At 43.7% G+C, this 17,247-nt stretch overlaps 1 protein-coding gene across 1 annotated transcript in view; it reads left to right on the forward strand.

The window, feature by feature from the left end:
• Positions 1–17,247, forward strand: part of astn1 (astrotactin 1) — a 352,841-nt gene that overhangs the window by 316,960 nt on the left and 18,634 nt on the right. The gene's annotated exons all lie outside the window — the stretch shown is intronic.

A 17,247-nucleotide genomic window follows, 5' to 3' on the forward strand; every position in this document is an offset into this window, starting at 1 on the left:
TTTACATATTTTTTCTCTTACATTTTCCCTCTTACATCTGTGTGTCGTTCCCTACTCCTCTACCACCCACAAAAGCTGATGTGGGTGGTAGAGGAGTGGGGAAATTTTAAACGCCATACAAGAGTACTGACTAAAGGTAGAATCTTTTCATCAAGTCCTTGAAAATTGTTCGCACTGCGGTTGGCACGTTGACCCTGTTGTTTTCACACTTGTACCGCTGTTCGCTGAGACAGTTTCATGCTACTTCAATATCTGAAATACTATTTCTTCCCCAAATTTAATCCCCAAATGGCTTGCGTGATAAATTCCAGAAGGACAGTCAAAACAGAGCATCCATTTACAGGAAAAGATCTGAACAGACACTGCTGATCATCTGTGGAAGAAAAAAAAGACCAGATATCTGCCCTTTACTTTCTCTGAAGGATCATCAGAAACAGATGTCGGAATATCCCCCTGTTTTCTACAAAACATCCTTAAAGCTGAGTTGTGTATACACAGACCACGTACTCGTCGACAGCTGCACGGTTGCATTAGCGTTTTTTTTTTTCTTTTTCTCCTGTTTGTGGTTATGTAATGTTAGAAAACTTTACATACATGCAGCTGATGATTATAGTATCCAGGACTCGGCTAGATCTGGGGCTGACAACAGCTTGTTTGTGCAGTAATCTCTCCCTTAACAAGCTTCAGGCACACAAGGTGAGATCATAGTGTAAGTGCACACATACACACACGCATATGCACGGTCCCCAGCAGATGTGTGGAAGTTTCATGAATAGGAAGTCTGCTTAAAGTCAGGGCACCGCTCGGGTGAACCAGTCTCGCTGTGAAAACAAACATCCCCTGGGCTGCGAGCGATCCGATGATGTAACGGCTTTGATCACCCGGCGAGGGCAAGGTTTGCTCAGGGGTCAGTGGTACAAGGATTCCAATCAATAAACACATTACTCACCTAACATCACACCCGCATGCATACACACAGACGCCGGGGGCGACCGGAACATGTGTGTCTCACACCAGACCCTCAGCAGGCTGAGCGTCCTCCAAGCACAAGTCACTTCCTCCGAGCTCCCAGTGCTCGACACTTTCCACCTGCTTTCTCTTCACTGCACCGAGCTTTGTCATCTTGAGCAATCCAGAGTCGGTCCTTTCACTTCTGTGTAGCCTGGGTGTAAAGTAAATACGATTATCCCAAACAATGGCGTGTAATTTTCCACACAAAGGTGAAATTTTAACCTCACCAGCCCATCCACTTCCCTCTGCATTTCTGGTCCAGGCTGTGGAGGCAGCAACGGCCCAGAGGTCCCTTTAACTATTCACACTGTAGTTCCACCTGGGTATTCACAGGCTAGACAAGATATGCAACCCCTCAAGCATGACCTGGGTTTGCCCTCAGGTCTCCGTCTAGTTGGATGCCCCTGGAATACTTCCAGAGGAAGGTGTGCATGATGCATCCTAACCAGAGGACTGAACCACCTCCTTTTAATGCATATGTCCAGAGGTTCTACTCTATACCTGTCCACAATATGCGTTCCTTACGTTGTCCCGAAAGGTGTCCCCAGACACTCTGCGAAGAAACATTTTTTCAGCTTGGATCTGTGATCTTCCCTCCCACCTACTGCACATCCCAAACCTCCCCTACAATGCACGAAGAGTTCGTGAAAAGGTAGGACTTGAGGATATTCTGGACATGGGCCCAGTTCACCCTCACTGCATATTGAGGTTTATCTAATCTAGCAGCTTCCCCAGTCATCTGATCCAACTTACCACAGGTAGTCATCACTTGACAGCTCTGCATTTCTCTTTACTCGAGCACCCAAGGCACACATTTCAAATCTGATGTTATGACTGCAAAGTTCATCAACAATCTTTGGCCTGGTGCTCCTCTGCCACGTACACTTGTGAAGCACCTCGGGGGTTGAACATGGTGTTGGTTAGTCCACGAGTAGCGTGGTTCAATAACTGTAAACTGTAAATGGAGAGATTCCAGCCCCTGCCAAGTGGCTTGGGTCCAGAACCAGTGCTGTATATGCTGATGTGCCCAATAATGTGGAGTCAGAACTGCACATGCACCATTCCCAAAAGAGAGGTGACATTCCATGTTTCAACAGCCAGTGTATGTAGCCAGGGTTCAATCCACCAAAGAATACTCTTTTGGCATGCCCACCTTCTTTCCTTGGCCTTTATGAGGATCCATCGCCATGAGAGATTCTACCAGAGGTTCCCTGACAGCACAGTGTTGCAGGGGATCATCGCTGCAAACATGTGACACTGCTGTCACACACCAGCTCAGAGAATGTGACAAGTAGGGAGTCCGTGCAACATGTCACTTAAAACAAGAGTCATTTACTCAACCTGAAGTCAACACAAACCAGAAGACAAACCATAAGACGTTGAAGCAGGGTGGATGCCAGCTGTCGGAAGACATACAGTGAACACATGAACCAGCGTTTCTAGCCTCAGGGCCCAGGTGAGCTTCATTAGACGAAGCCCTCCCATGTCATCCACCTTCCTGATGGGGTTGGCCAGGAGACCTTCCAAGACTGTGGTGCCACACTGCACCAAAAGTGATTTAAGGCCTCTCTCTATGTTCATCTTGCTTTCTAGCTTCCCTGATACCATCTTAAAGGCCATGTTACCTTATCATGCACACAATTTTAGATTCAAGAATATTATCAATGGCCAGTAACTCCATCCGTTTGATTGTTTGTGTTTCATTAGAAGAGATTTGAAATCTCTTCTGGTGGAGCTCAGCACGTCTCCCTGTGAGACAACACCTCATCTTCAGGGAATGCTTTCCTGCCAGTGTCTCACTTAGTCTTCTGGGAATTAATGACCTAATACGTACAAAGACGCATACCCACGTCTCCTCTTTAGATCTGTTTCTTCTGCTGGTCATTGCCAAGGCCAGGTTATTGTGATTCACACTTTCCAGCTTTACAGCTGATGGGACACATTTTATGGTTTTCCAAATCTTCTAATCAACACAGGGTAGCATTAAAAGACTTCATTAGATACAATAGGAATGTTTATTTCAACTGGTGACTGTCACCAAGCTCTCACTCTTCCTCAAATTGATTTTATCTGTGCCATATTATTTTATACATACATTATACACATACATCAACTCTGTAATTCCTCATGAGCAGCTATGAGCTGCCAATTACAAAGGGGTACTTTGGCTGAAACCTCTATTGAAAAGCTGATGGGCCTCTTTGGGCATCATCATGAAGAAGATAAATGTACTATATGTCAGAGGCTAAACTGCACTAGCAAATGAGTCTCTCTGGCACAGGGGAATGGAATTAATGAAAAACATTTCAGTAATAGCATTCCAGTACTGTCTGATTCACCTCCAGCCCTGCTTATATCATTCTCCATATGGATTTTTACTGTTCACACACAACCCCTCTCTGCTGCCCTGTGCAAATACCTGTTACAGTGCATGCAAATGAACAGCAGAGTAGAGCTGTGCTTGAATATGTTATTGGGACCGCACAAATAAAGCAATGGAACCAGATGTTTCTTCTACCGGAAGTTGCTTGTTATTATTCAGGCGTTTATTCAAATTGATTCATATCAATGCGGATGGCCACAAGACAAAATGCCGATTCTTAAATCTAACTGCCTCTCCCTCCCTGCAGTTGGACCTCATATATTGGGAAAAAAAATGTGTGTTCTGTAAGCGGGGTTCCCTCAGGAGAGCTACTACGTCGCACATGAAGGTGTACACAGATGCATTTCTCTTTAGATGGGTGCGGCGTGATGAGCTGTGTGAGACTGAAACTAAAGAAAGCTTTTAAATCAGCCACTGCAGCAGAGAAGACAGATATGTTGAATGTGTACGTTCACTCACTGAGTGTCAGGGGGATGTGAGGGATGCAGTCTCACCTGGGCCAGGCCTGTAAACAGTACAACAATGCACTAAAATTAAGGATGGTTTCATTATGTGTAAAGCTTTGCATTATTGTACCTCGGCATAGGTAAAAAGTGGTCGCATTTAAGCATGGATTAGGAATGCAGAAGCCCTGGCCACAAAATCTTGGAGGCCGTTGACAGTAATTCATATTATTCATATATTTATATTCATATTATGCTGATTATGATATGAACTGAGAAGGGTCAACCAAAGGACCTGAACCAAGAGCCGATTGTTGAGGACTTTGTGGCGCACAAGGCTGAGAGAACGATGTTTAGACAGGTGAGTAGAACAGCTGCAGAGACATCAACAACCACTGCTGCCTGACAACATCACTTTATGTGTGTTGCTTGAATCCAGTGTGTGTGCAGTCTGTGGCTGCAGCCACTGTGGCGTTTATATTGCTGATACATCTCTGTGTTGTCTGCTTTGGTGATGTTTTATTCTTCTCTTTCAGTGCAGTTATTTGTTTTCTGCAGCCTAACATTGCTAGTTGCACCTGTTATGGTGCCCATAGCTCTTTTTATTTATTGTTGGTCATTTGTGTTTAATTGAGTTGTGTCCACTTTTCTGCTTAATTGTAGTGAGGCTGTACAGAGGAGGGCTATTTGTTGTTATTGATCGTCAGTGGTTTGCACATCAGGCCTCAGTGGTGTGATGTTGTTCCACTAGCATGTTTGATTGACATTTAATTCATGGTACCCCCCCCCCCCCCCCAGTATTACTTCAGGACAAAATTCTAGTACTCTTTCCATATCTGCATGTTTTCCCTCGCAAACTCGAGTATCTTAACTCATCAAGAAACATGAACGCAGTGTCAGTCAAAACAAAACACATCAAAAAAATGTGGCTCATGCCTACTTCTGGTCTTCTGTAGAACACAGACACAAATCATTTTGTTGGTTGAACAGATAGAGATAACGAAGTCTCTGTGCACCGCTACAGCAGCAGAGCACACTGGGCTTGTATGGTCTGAAAAGGATGCTTTCCATTTAGCATGAGCGATACTTGCTCATGCTGAGTATTAGTGGATTCAAGCAACTGAACCTTAACTGTCGCTGAGTGTCGAGCATTATCCAGTCACCATGACAGCTTAACCTCAGAACCAAAACTGAACCTCACGATATTAATCCTGACTTAAAAAGAGCCAGATTGTTAGAACTGAGGCACTTTCACTGTGACCAGTGCTGCAATACAAACCGAGTGTGTGAGAATGGCGCATCCTTTGTGTTGCTGCATTTAATTTAGTATTTGCGCTGAAGACATAAGTGAAGTGTATAAATACTGATGTTAATATAGAACACAGTCAAATACATCCATAAATTTAAATAGTAAATCCAGCATGTCTGTTGAGATAAGATTTAATTTTTCTTCCAGTATCCGGACAATGAAAAGTTAGTGTTTTTAGCTACGCTGATGACACATGGCTCTATGGATGGCGATGTTGGTTAGTTGCGGTTGGAAACAGGAAACAAACAGCAGTCTCTCAAATGAAAGTATAATGTTTTGTGGACCTGTCCATCCATCCCAGCCTCCTTCCGACATGGCCTTTCTCCTCTCCATAACAAGGTCACCCCTTGCCCTCCTTTGCCCATCATAGTTAACACTGTTGCTAGAGGTCTTTGTCACAAAGAAAACATGCAGCCACATTAGCCAAAATGCCAACTGCAGCCAGTTCAGTTGGAGATTCGACTGCGTTTTGCTGGACTCAGGCACTTACCTCACACAGAGATGAGGAACATCCACAGAGGTCTGGCAAGCTCACTTCGTTCTAACTCCACACCTTCCGATTAATTTGATTTTCAGGCCTGTACTTTTCAGCCCCAACCGATGGTATCAGTTATGACATTATCAGATTTGGTGCAGCTCCCTTGTTTGAAGCCCCTGAAGGCAGCTTTCTTCATATATGCAGTTATACTCCCTAACACGTACAAACAGATTTTAATGTGTAACATCACCACAATTTTCCACATGTCAGTTTAGCAAGTCAAACAGAGGCAAACTGACTATTACACTGATGCCATCCACTATTAAATAATTCACTGTCCTTTTATCAGCATAGCTCTTTTGGTGCCCAAAGAACAATGGTTGCCCAACTGTCTTCACCATGATCTTCACTGTCTAGTGTGAGTAGTACCTCCCAAACTGCTCAGATCAATGGACAAAAGTGGATTTTACAGTCAGAAAACAGCCATTCGTTTTTGAAGCCTCAAAAGTTCACAGTGACTCTGTTGGCCCTTATTGAGCATTATAGATTTAGTTCACAAGTTCATAGAGAGTCGGAAATCTGCGTGATTCGACTCCCGAAGGGGATTGTGCTTCACCAAGCACGCAAGTTTAAAAAAAAAAATTGGATGAAGTCGGTGTGAACTGAGAAACAGAAGCGTATCGGTTGCGTGAGACGAACGGCTGATGGACAGCCCAAACACTCCAGAAGCACTTAAAACACGTTGTCAGTGTGAATTGCCCATAAGAGAGGGGAGCTCCGCTGAGACAAATTCTGAGGGGGAAAGACATAAAGGGAGGAGAGGGAAAAGAAAGTCAGGGAGATGAAAGAAAGCAGAAATGTTGAGAGACGCCAGAATCTTGACCTTCCCCACGTATAACTACACATATAAAGCACTGATATGTGGACATGCAGCTTTTGTTTTATTGCTTTGTACAGTTGTTTACAAGGTATGACAGGCATGCAGCCTTTACCCTTTTCAATCACTGCCGGTGTGTTATCGACTGTTGTATCCCCATTTGTACAAGGTGATACATTCTTTTATTAATGTGTTTGGCTAAATTTACGGGTGGCGTGCAAAGCAATCTCACGGCAACTGCTATCAATTTGGTCGGACGCACTTCTATCAAATTATAAAACAATTTATCGCCCCTCTGAAGATGTAATGTTCAATGAATTATACTGCCGTGACGCAAATGGCAGCTCGGCAGCGCACGTATTAAACACAATTTGGGAGAAAGCACACACTGATTGGAGGGCTGTGCCTCCGTCTCTTTCACGCGAACCTGTTTTTTTAAAAACGACACCTTCAGGCCATCCCAACCTCTTCATCCCTTATCTTCCTTAGCTTCCTCTTTCCATTGCTTCTACTCAACAGTTAACCCCTTCGTATCCAATGGGATGCTGAAGACAATGCTCTCTGTGTGGCCCGTCGTCATGTCAAGTCTGGTCATGGTTGCGACCAGCGTTCAAGTGCCAAGAGCCAACAGTGAAGGGTTTGTCGGTGATCTGTTGTTGTTGTGTTGCTGCTCTCTTTGCCTTTTATTCAATGGAAAGGTAGACAACCAAGTCCAGATGTTATTTGTTAAAGCTTTCGCTGCCAATTGTGTGTGTGTAGCTGCCAATTACAGCGAGTTACAGGGAAGCTGTCTGCTTTAACAGAAGTGGATGAATTCCCAGGCAGCCCGTAGTGAAACCTGTTAAAGGATGGATAAAGGCGAACATTTAAGCTGAAGTGTTTACCTTTACAGGCAGCATCTGTGTGTGTGTGTGTGTGTGTGTGTGTGTGTGTGTGTGTGTGTGTGTGTGTCTGTGTGTGTGTGTGTGTGTGTGTGTGTGCGCGCGCACTGTAAACTTCCCAGTAGCTCTCTCTCCCACTCTTTTCCCCGCTCTTGCTTTACCCCCTCCTCTCGGTTCATCAGGTTCATGATATGTGCCTCTCTCAACCTGACGTCTGTTTTAGTGGACGACTGCCTTCGCTGTGAAACATGGTGCTATCACAGCAGAGGAAAAACAGAGGGAATTAAAATAACACGGCTGCACTTTGCTTTCACCTCTGGGAAAAGCTTTATTACATTTCGAAGTACGATTCAGTTGCCATTTGATGTCAGGATTTATTGCAGGACTGTTGTATTAGTCTGTATTGGTTTTAGCTTTATACTAGCAAACTGATAACTGAGTGTATTTTAAGAGACTTTTGAATGTAGTTGAGGCTGATTCACATCACTCCTACACTTACAGCACTCACGTGCCGCATAAATCACACAGCCCATTTCCACCTGTGAATGAGTTCTCCTGCCTGGAAATTGAACACTTTGTTTAAAGATCCAGTGTGAAGGATTTAGTGGTCTGGAGCGGTGATGTTGCAGATTGTGACCGACTGAATACGCCTCACTCCACCCACCTCAACGTGAGGTTTCCAGGCTACTGTAGAAACATGGCGGTGCAACATGGCAGACTCTGCGAAAGAGGCCTCGTAGATCTGTAGATCAATCGTGAATTATAGAGAGTAAATGTACTGTTGTGTGCTTTGAGTTAAGCATTGGTTGTCAGAATCATGGGTGTTTTGCTATTTTATCGTGGTGTAGCATGTTCGTCGGTTCTGAAAATGTCTGGCATGGTGCAGCAACAATCGTGAACTAAAACATACATAAAAGTCAGCTCAATGGTACTGTAAGTGTGGCCTCTTTTATTTCCATGTCAGACTATCTGATAGAAATTAAGATTCCACTGTAAAAACATTAGCATCTTTAAAGCACCTGTCCTTTCCATTAGGAAGCAAAGAAAAACAGCAGTGGATTGGCTCAACACACACACACACACACATACACACACGCACAAACACACACGCTCATGCACATTAAGGGTCTGGGCCTGCACAACTGAACTGACGACAGCAGGCAGGACTTCAAAAGGTGAGACATCCCATAACTCACATCAGTCTCCTGGCAATCCTTGATTTTTCCAACCAATCACACTTTAAGAATGCTGAGGGTAAACAACTCCAGCTGAATGACAAGTTCCTCAGAGTTGTGCCCCCCCCCAAAAAAAAACTGGGTCTCCACAGTCTGTGGTGTGTGTGTGTGTGTGTGTGTGTGTGTGTGTGTGTGTGTGTGTCATCGCAGTAGAATATGATGTTCCATTGCAGATGGGACTCTGTTTTACTCTGCCTGATATAAATCCACTATCTGAGAGAGACAATTAATTTGGTTTTACCTTCGGTCATATTATTTTGTATTTTGTGTACTCAGTAAGTGCATTTCCAACTGCCTGTTTTTATGCACATTAAAATTTGTTCATTTAAAAAAAGCAGAAAAAAAAAGGTTTTTACGTTTGGATACTCAATCGTTTGGTAATAGTGATCGGTAAACTGAGATTTTTGGCACTTGTGTAGAAGTGTACACGCTATGGATGCTACTTTTTTGTTCCACTGTGGAATTTTTTAATGAATTTGCACACTGTCGCTTGCAGTGCTAAGCTAATGCTGTCACTTGCTGTGCAAAGCTAATGCTAAAACTCACAAGTTGTCCAGACTTGTTTCCTGCTGATTCCTTTTGATGATGAGAACCCTGTAAAGGTTTCTTAAATATGCGCTTAATGGCTACATATATGAGAAAATGCTGAAAGGCTAAAGCTACATGGCCCAGGAAAAATCCTCACCAGCTAATGATCTATGCTAAGACCTAGGTTAATTGTATTTTCAGACAGTATGTGTTACCTTTTCAAGGGAAAAGGATTGAAGAACGCCTCTTTGAATCCAACGCAAGTTCGGCTGGAGTTGTTGGAGAGGTAGTAAGCTAATTAGCCTCGCGGTGAAGCTAAAGCTAAGATAAACACCCCGTTTAATCCAGTTCTTACACTTTTGCTCTTGTGTTCTTCGAACTTCCCTCTTATTAGAGCCCCATGCACTCTATTTCAGCGTTTAGAAAATCCAATGCTTGACAGATCTGCTGTGACTAGATACGGTTGCCAAGCTGTGATTGGACAGTGCTGTTTGGTTGCGTTTCGTATGTGGCCAAATACTATTGCTATTATTATTTACTAGAATTTGATACACATCATTCAAAGCCAATCCGTAGCAGTCAACTGTTGCTCTGCACTGACTGTCGCAAGCCTGTGCAAAGACAAGCAGATCTGTGCCTAAAGCTGTAATTTTTAAATAATCAGCATTTTATTTCAATATCATACTCACATCATCAGCTCAAGTGGCTGCCTGAGGTCTTTGATGCCCACCCAGGACAAGCTAGAATTTCCTGCCTCAGGCAGATTTACTGATTTCACTAAATGGACAGATTTACAACACTTCCCAACAGAACCCTTAACGGTCTACGAATGTCATCTTAGGATAAGCAGGTTGGCCTGCGCTGTAGAAATGAAATGCAGGATCATGTTCCTCAGGTGGTGGGAAGTACAGCCTGTTACACCAACTGAGAGAAAATACATTTCAATATGTTTTGAAAAACCTGATCTTGAGAAATGTGCTCATTTCTTTCTTGCCAACAGTTCACTTGCCACTTCCAAGATTTGATAAATCATCGGTCGTCCATTTTCCTTTTTTCACTCAAAGTGTCATTCAGCTGCTGCTTTGACATAATCCGTAATCTGTTCACTATTTAAAAGACATTTCTCTTTCATCTCATTTTTCATCACACCAAACATTGAGCAGAGACCATAAGGACTTTGATAGATAATTACGTTTGAACCCATGCTACGATGAAAAACTGCTTTTGTTTATGTACTGTGGCTCGCAGTCAATCGTGGATATCCCTGCTCTGGTAAAGTTGTGGCATTCTTGGGAAGGCTTCTGCAACTATTCAATCATAATAACCCTGTAGGGGACCAATTTGCAACCTGGGCAGAGATTCAGAGTGATAAAATGGCTCTGGAATCAAGCCTATAAATCAAGCCTCTAAATGAAATAATCAGGTGATAACAGTGCGCAGAAGTGCAAAAGGTCAGAATTCTTCACATGCTGTTTTCTTAGGAATTTTCAAGTTCGCAGCACCTGTCACGGGCTGGCCAAGTCAGCAGCCGTCAAGGGTGAAATATTCCTCTGATTCGCTTCCAAAAACAATTTCATTTTTTTAGCTGTCTGTCAGCGATCAACGCACTGGAGAAACATTTTGTTTCTATGTATTTTTTTATTCCCCTGGTGTTGAGTCATGTCCATAAATGCCATGGCAGCACACAGTGTTCACAGTGCTACACATCTCCTCTGACTGAGATATTTGTTAGAGTCGAATTAGGTGCACTTTCTGTTCTCCTGCCCAGCAGGCCACCCACATGAAGCATTCCTCTCGTCATGACAGTGCACAGTGGGGTTCCTCGAGCTGTTTTTAATGGGTTCTGCACTGCAGTTCTGCTGCTTCGGGAGGTTTACAGAAGAGACTGGGATTGACAGGCGAGATTGGACAGATAAAGAGTGGATGGCAGCTCTTGAACCCACAGTGTTTTAATGTTATGTGCCTTAGTCCACCACAGTCGAAGGTGATCCAAAGGCTCCAAGGTATTTTCATATTTTCAGACACCCATATCTGCACCAACGCTGTGTTTTAATGAGCTTATGACTGTGTTTAAGAAAGGGCTTGTTAAAGGGTTCGTGAACAATCGGTTTTGAGCCAGTCTCCTCCTCCTTCTGCACAGCTTTCTGTCAAATGTGAGAAGGGCGGTCTGGGAGTGAGAGCAGACAATGATGTGAGTATGTGAGAATGGATCACCCGTCTGTACTTGGCTAGCACTTTTCTAATCACAGTCCATTTGACATTGCCAAAGGTGAAATACATGCCTTGACATCAGCGATTGAGGTGAAGCCAAATGTGCCATATGGTTCAAGAGAGCAACATCACAACATCTTTTTTATCATAACTTGGGGTCTTATGAATATCTGAAGACGTTAACTTCACCACAACAAAGTCCGCCATGGCAAGAGACATGAGCAGTCAGATGATTAGCCAAGCCAACAGTTCGTCAGAATATCTCCACCACCTTATTTTGAGGTAAAAATGAGACTGAGTGCACTTGAAATGTCTAATAATCCTTCACTGCACAGACACCTGTGCAAAGTACTGTAGGTCAAAGTTGGAATTTGACAATTCACCTTTGTTTTCTCGCTGAAGTAAGTTTGGCCAACCTCTTACATCCTGTCTAATAGTCTGAATGCTTATGTTGTCCATCAGATTTCTCTTCAATCATATCACTGTGTTCAGAGATCTCAGCAATTAACTTGGTGAGTACAGTGCTATTACTACCAATCAGAAAGATGGCTAAGAGTTTTATCAAACCACAATTATCTTTACAGATCAGTGCCGTTCAATGAGACTGTCCTCACAAAAGACACAATGGCTTGGCCATCAGATTTTTTGACGTTTTCCTGACACGCAGCTTCCTGTGGCCACAGGAGGAATGACTGTTGTCTTGCAGAAGCAAAGGCAGAAACAGCACGACGTTGTGGTAGCACCAACAAATCTCCGAGAGCAGAGGTTGGTTTGGACAGCTGGGTGTGCAGGAGCTTTGCATCTCATCCCCTACCAGCAGTCCATGTTGGTTTCTTGTCAGCATGATCAGGACCATTGGGCATCTTCCAAAGTTATGGTCTCTTCAGAGCAAAATTCCCTATTTATGTTTGCCCGGATAGTGTTCCTTCCAGTACTTCAGCAGAGGGATTCGTCCTGTTCAGTTGAATTGCCAGAACACCACTAAACCCAAATGACACAAAGGAGATGCAGATTTGATTTTCCAGACTCAGACTGTTGAAGCTTTGCGTTAGCTTTGGCTAAACTACAAAGGGATCACTTCGCAGTCACCCCTCGTTCACACATACGAGCTCAAACACCAGCAACACGACAGGCTGCCATTGATTGTGAATGGAACCTGCGAATAACACTCTAGTACCACCCCAGCGATTCAAGACTCAAAAGTTGCCAAAGAAACGTCTTGCGAAGTTGAGAAAACGTTCAGCTTTATGGAAATGTCCGAAAAGCACTTTAGCAAAGTTGGGGAAAAGCACCAGTATGCAAGAGGTAGCCTGCTGCTTTGAGTCTGTATGTGCGATCGGGGCCTACAGTATAGAGAGGAGGAATGATTCCAGACCGACAACTCTGTCTCAGTGTCCACATGGCATGAGAATATTGTATTAGGATACATTTGAACTTATCCTTTAACTGGAAAAGAGCTCATCATTTGCGCGACGATCATCGATCAAACCAACGTAATGGAAGCCGCTGACAAGCAACGCACAAGGTTCATTTATATATCATTCAATAACAAGGTGTTGTATAGCTAAATGCTACTTGTAGTCCCTCAGTGCTCCTCACAAAACAAATATTATATAAATGGATGAATACATAATTCGTCATGAAAATAAGCTGTTGTGTGCGGTGGAGTGCGGAGGATGAATTGAGGAGTCTCGCACCCTGGAGGAAAGAAGCTGCTCTGCAGTCTGGTGGTGCGGCAGCAGATACTTCTGTATCACACCCCAGACGGCAGCAGGGTGACAGGCTGTGGGTGGAGCGGGTATTGTCTTTTAGTGTCCTTCTAGTGTCATCCTAACGATACAGGCACTAGATGATGCTGCACGGGTAATTTTGCAAGGCAACATCCACCTCTGTCACCTACGTTGGAAGACTTGTTGATTCGATACGTAGAGGCAGAACAGGCCCGCTCAACAGGCATGCTTCAGCCCTGACTCACACGCGAGAGCCCCGTTCAGAAAGCACGGCTTTGTTCCACCGCCGTGGTCATGCCAGTCTATTCATGTGTCCAGCCAGTAGAATCAGCGCTCTCACAGTGAGATGTGACAGAAGAGCAAACACAGGAAATTGTTTAACCCCTCTCTGTCCTGTGTTTTTCTTGAACTCTGCTGTAGCTGAAGGGGAAAATAAAAAGCTCCCATGCTGGTTTCTCCTATTTTTCCAGCCACAAAAAAATGAATTTGTGCCAATTTGTTTGTACAAATGAGAGTGCATCCAGTTGAAGTCCCATCTAGACTGTTTTTATTAGGGTTGTGTAGTGCGTTTTAGTTTAGCCTCATAAAGCTCTGCAGTATGAGACAGTTGTGGTAAGCACGGCCAAGAAAGTAGTTACTATATTCACAAATCCAAACTGGAAAACTAATATTGTGATGCTTAGACAGACCGTAACTGTATATAAAGATTGATGTTAGTCGCTATTTCCCATTTAGAACTCAACTTGCTCAGATATTGAGAGAATTACTCAACATATTTCCAAACTGCATCCTCCAGCGCGGGTTCAAACACTGTTTCCTTTTTATACGCCTCTTTACACGCTAGACAGATATTCCAACCGCCAATTAATATGCTAAGTGGTGCAAAGCCTCACAATGTCACTTTTCATTTTCATCTCCAGCGCTGCTTATATCTTTCACTCGCCTGTCAGTCTCTGCGCTGGGTAAACACCTCTCTGACAGCTGCTGGGCACCTTTTTTCATCCGCGGGCTCTCTCTCTTTGACTGCATGGCACTTGGCCTTCTGTTTACCAGGTGGTGACACAGGCCAGGGTCGACAGGGGAGACATAGGTGACCACCTCAGAGCACCCATCACTCACACATACAGTGCACATATTCACACACACACACACATGCAGGCACACACGAGAGGGAAAGGCACAAGTGACCACCTCAGGGCATCCATCACTTCACACACACACACACACATTGTATAAATACACACAGACAGGCAGTGCTTGTGTAGCCGAGGGTCACAGATGACCACCTCAGAGCAACCCATCACTTCACACACATTTACACACACACACACACACACACACACACACACACACCGTCTTGGCTTTTCCAAGCAGAGGGTTTTTCCCCTTTCAGTGAAAGGCACACCTTGGTGGCCAAATGCCCTTTTGACGTACGCAGTGCCAGCTGGGAAAACATAGCTAGCTGCGTGTGTCACCACCAGCCTGGGCAGCGAGAAAGAAGCCCTGAAGAGGAGGAGGTGGAGGTCAGAGGTTTGCTTCTCTCTCATGTGAGAGGCTCAGGTGAATACAGGTGCTATCTGATTCAATGGAGTAGTGGTGTGTTGGTAGGTGGATGTACTCGAGATAGAACTACTCCATTACATGCAAAACTTTGACTTGGGTAACCGTATGGAAGTATTAAGAGAAAGCAGTCACATTTTTATGCAGCTACATTATTATATGTATGTATACATGTACATATATACATACATAAATGTTGTGGAAAATGTCAAAATGGTCAAGAAAAAATTAAATAAAAAAACTCTGTAGCATAGTTAGGTAAACCACTCGTGTAAATGTGCTGCTTTATTTTCCACTGATGGTGTGTCCACGGAGCAGGATGGACAACCTCGCTCTTTAAAAGAGCTTGAAACCTCAGCACCTGTTGAGGTAACAGTGGTCTGGATGGCGCTATCACACTGTTCAGAAATACTACATCTCCTTCTGGGGACGCCTTTCCCTCCAGTTAGCCTGAGGTGTTTATTAGCATCGTTGCAGTTAGGCGTTTTGAATTTGAACAAAGTGCTTTGCTATGGTACATGTTGTGTTAGTCTGACATGTGCACGGTTTGTTAGATACTTGTCATGTCTTGTCAGATTTGTTCATGTGTTTTGTTCACGAACGTCATGTCTTTTCTTGCATTTCCTGTTTTATTGTGAAACCTAACTCTCCTCTCATTTCAGGCCCTTGACTTCCCGGTGTGTTTCCCGCCTGTCTGATTGTCTACCCCGCCCTAATTGTCTCCACCTGTTCCTTGTTACCTCGTGTATATATAGTCCGCGTCTCCCTTTGTCCTGTGCCAGATTGTCTTGTGCCTTGTCCTGTACTTGCCTTGCTATCTAGCGTTCCATGATCCTTGTCTTCTGTGTCCCTGTAAGTCTAGTTATTAGTCCAGCCTTGAATCTTTTGTTTGCTACTTTGTATCTAGCTTTAGTGATTTCTCCAGTCTTGTATTTTTGTTTATTACTTTGTTGTCGAGCCATCTTTGAGCCTTTGATAGTTTTTGTTCTTTACCTAGTCTAGTTATCCTTAGCGTTTTCAGTTGTACTTTGTTACATTACCTTGTTTGCATTTTGTCATTCATCCTGAGCGCTTTGAGTTAATAAATTTTCCTTTATTTTGAAACCTTGCTCAGTTGTCTGTGGTCTGCATACTGAGTCCTAAAATCTCGTGCCTCTGGGCTTGTCAATACTATCTTGCGGTCATGCAACATCAGCAAGGGAAGGGCATTACACCCACTACCCGGAAGAGGGCGCTGCCTTAAAGATGAAAGTGAACAAAAATCTCCTATGTGCGGTTAATGCCAGAGTTTACATGAAAAGATTATAACATGCCCGACTGCAGCCTGTAAGATTGACAGTGATTGGCATCCAGTATCTGCCTATTTTTAGATACTATACAGCAAACAGATAATATACAGCAAATCCCCCCCAGCCCAGAGGTTTGTATGATTCCACATGCCTGTGTATACAAGCCACTATCCCTCTGCCCTGATTGTTAAAATATACTTCTATTGTATTTTGCTTCTTTTACAAGCCTTTGTCATCAGTAGATCATGTTGGAAGTTTGGAAAAAAAGATTCCTCATGATTCTTTGCCCAAAATTCCTTTTTCATCATGTTGAACATGTAAACTAAAAATAGCGTTTAGTAAATTTGTTTCAAGCACGAGTTTCACTTCACCTTTATTTTATTGGGTTTTTTTTTTTTGAAGGTTTTGACACCTACTCAATGTGTGTGATTGTGTGTGCTGTTTTTATCACAGAGATGACGTCAAGGTTTTTTTAGGCTGTTGTAGACATGGATTACGCAAAAGGTGGGGGAGGCAGAGCTAGAGGTGAGAGAAAACTTTTAGCTAAAAACTGGTGTTTTGAATCTGCTGGGAATAAGTGGGTGGACAGTGAATGTGTAACACTGATCTCCCTCAGCATCTACTGTCAAGGTGCCCTTGAACATCCATCTGCAGCGGTAGAGACGACTGAGCGGAGTGCATGTGCCCAACTGTATCAGGGTGACACCGAACACGCTGGTCTTTTTGCCAGTCTGCCGTGTGATCCATACCCCTATTGCTGCTCTCAGATATATCTGACTGTGACTGATCATTCACTCAATACAATCCCACGGTCACACATGTTTGATATCTTCTGAAGCGAGAGATTTCCACTCATGGTTGACATAACTGACCTTTTTAATAAACCCTGCCCTAATGAGAAATCCACACCCGACCTCTGTAAAACAGCACCAGCCTTTTCATTTCATTTCCTGGACAGGCCCCACAGGTACATACTGTACTTAAAGTGCGTGTTGCAGGCCGAGGAAAGCCGTGCTCATCTGTTTTGCATTTTGCTAAGATGTCTGTTTACAGTGCAGCACAGAGCTATGTCTAATGTTAAAATGCGTTAATCTGCCCTTTCAAAAGCACACAGGAGGCATGTCCCTGAACTGTATATACTTAGTCTGGGGGAGGTTCAGTAGAGCTGTCCTTATCTTACCTCAGAGTACCTTTAAAAAAATTCAGTAAGTGATGCATAATGTTAACGTTTATTCAACTGTCTGATTCTGTAAGCTGCAGTAAAACTGATAAGTGCACTGTTGTCAGGTCCAAAGAGCAGCTAAGGAGTTTT

This window comes from Chelmon rostratus, chromosome 12 (genome assembly GCF_017976325.1).
Source record: "Chelmon rostratus isolate fCheRos1 chromosome 12, fCheRos1.pri, whole genome shotgun sequence".
NCBI lineage: Eukaryota > Metazoa > Chordata > Actinopteri > Chaetodontiformes > Chaetodontidae > Chelmon > Chelmon rostratus.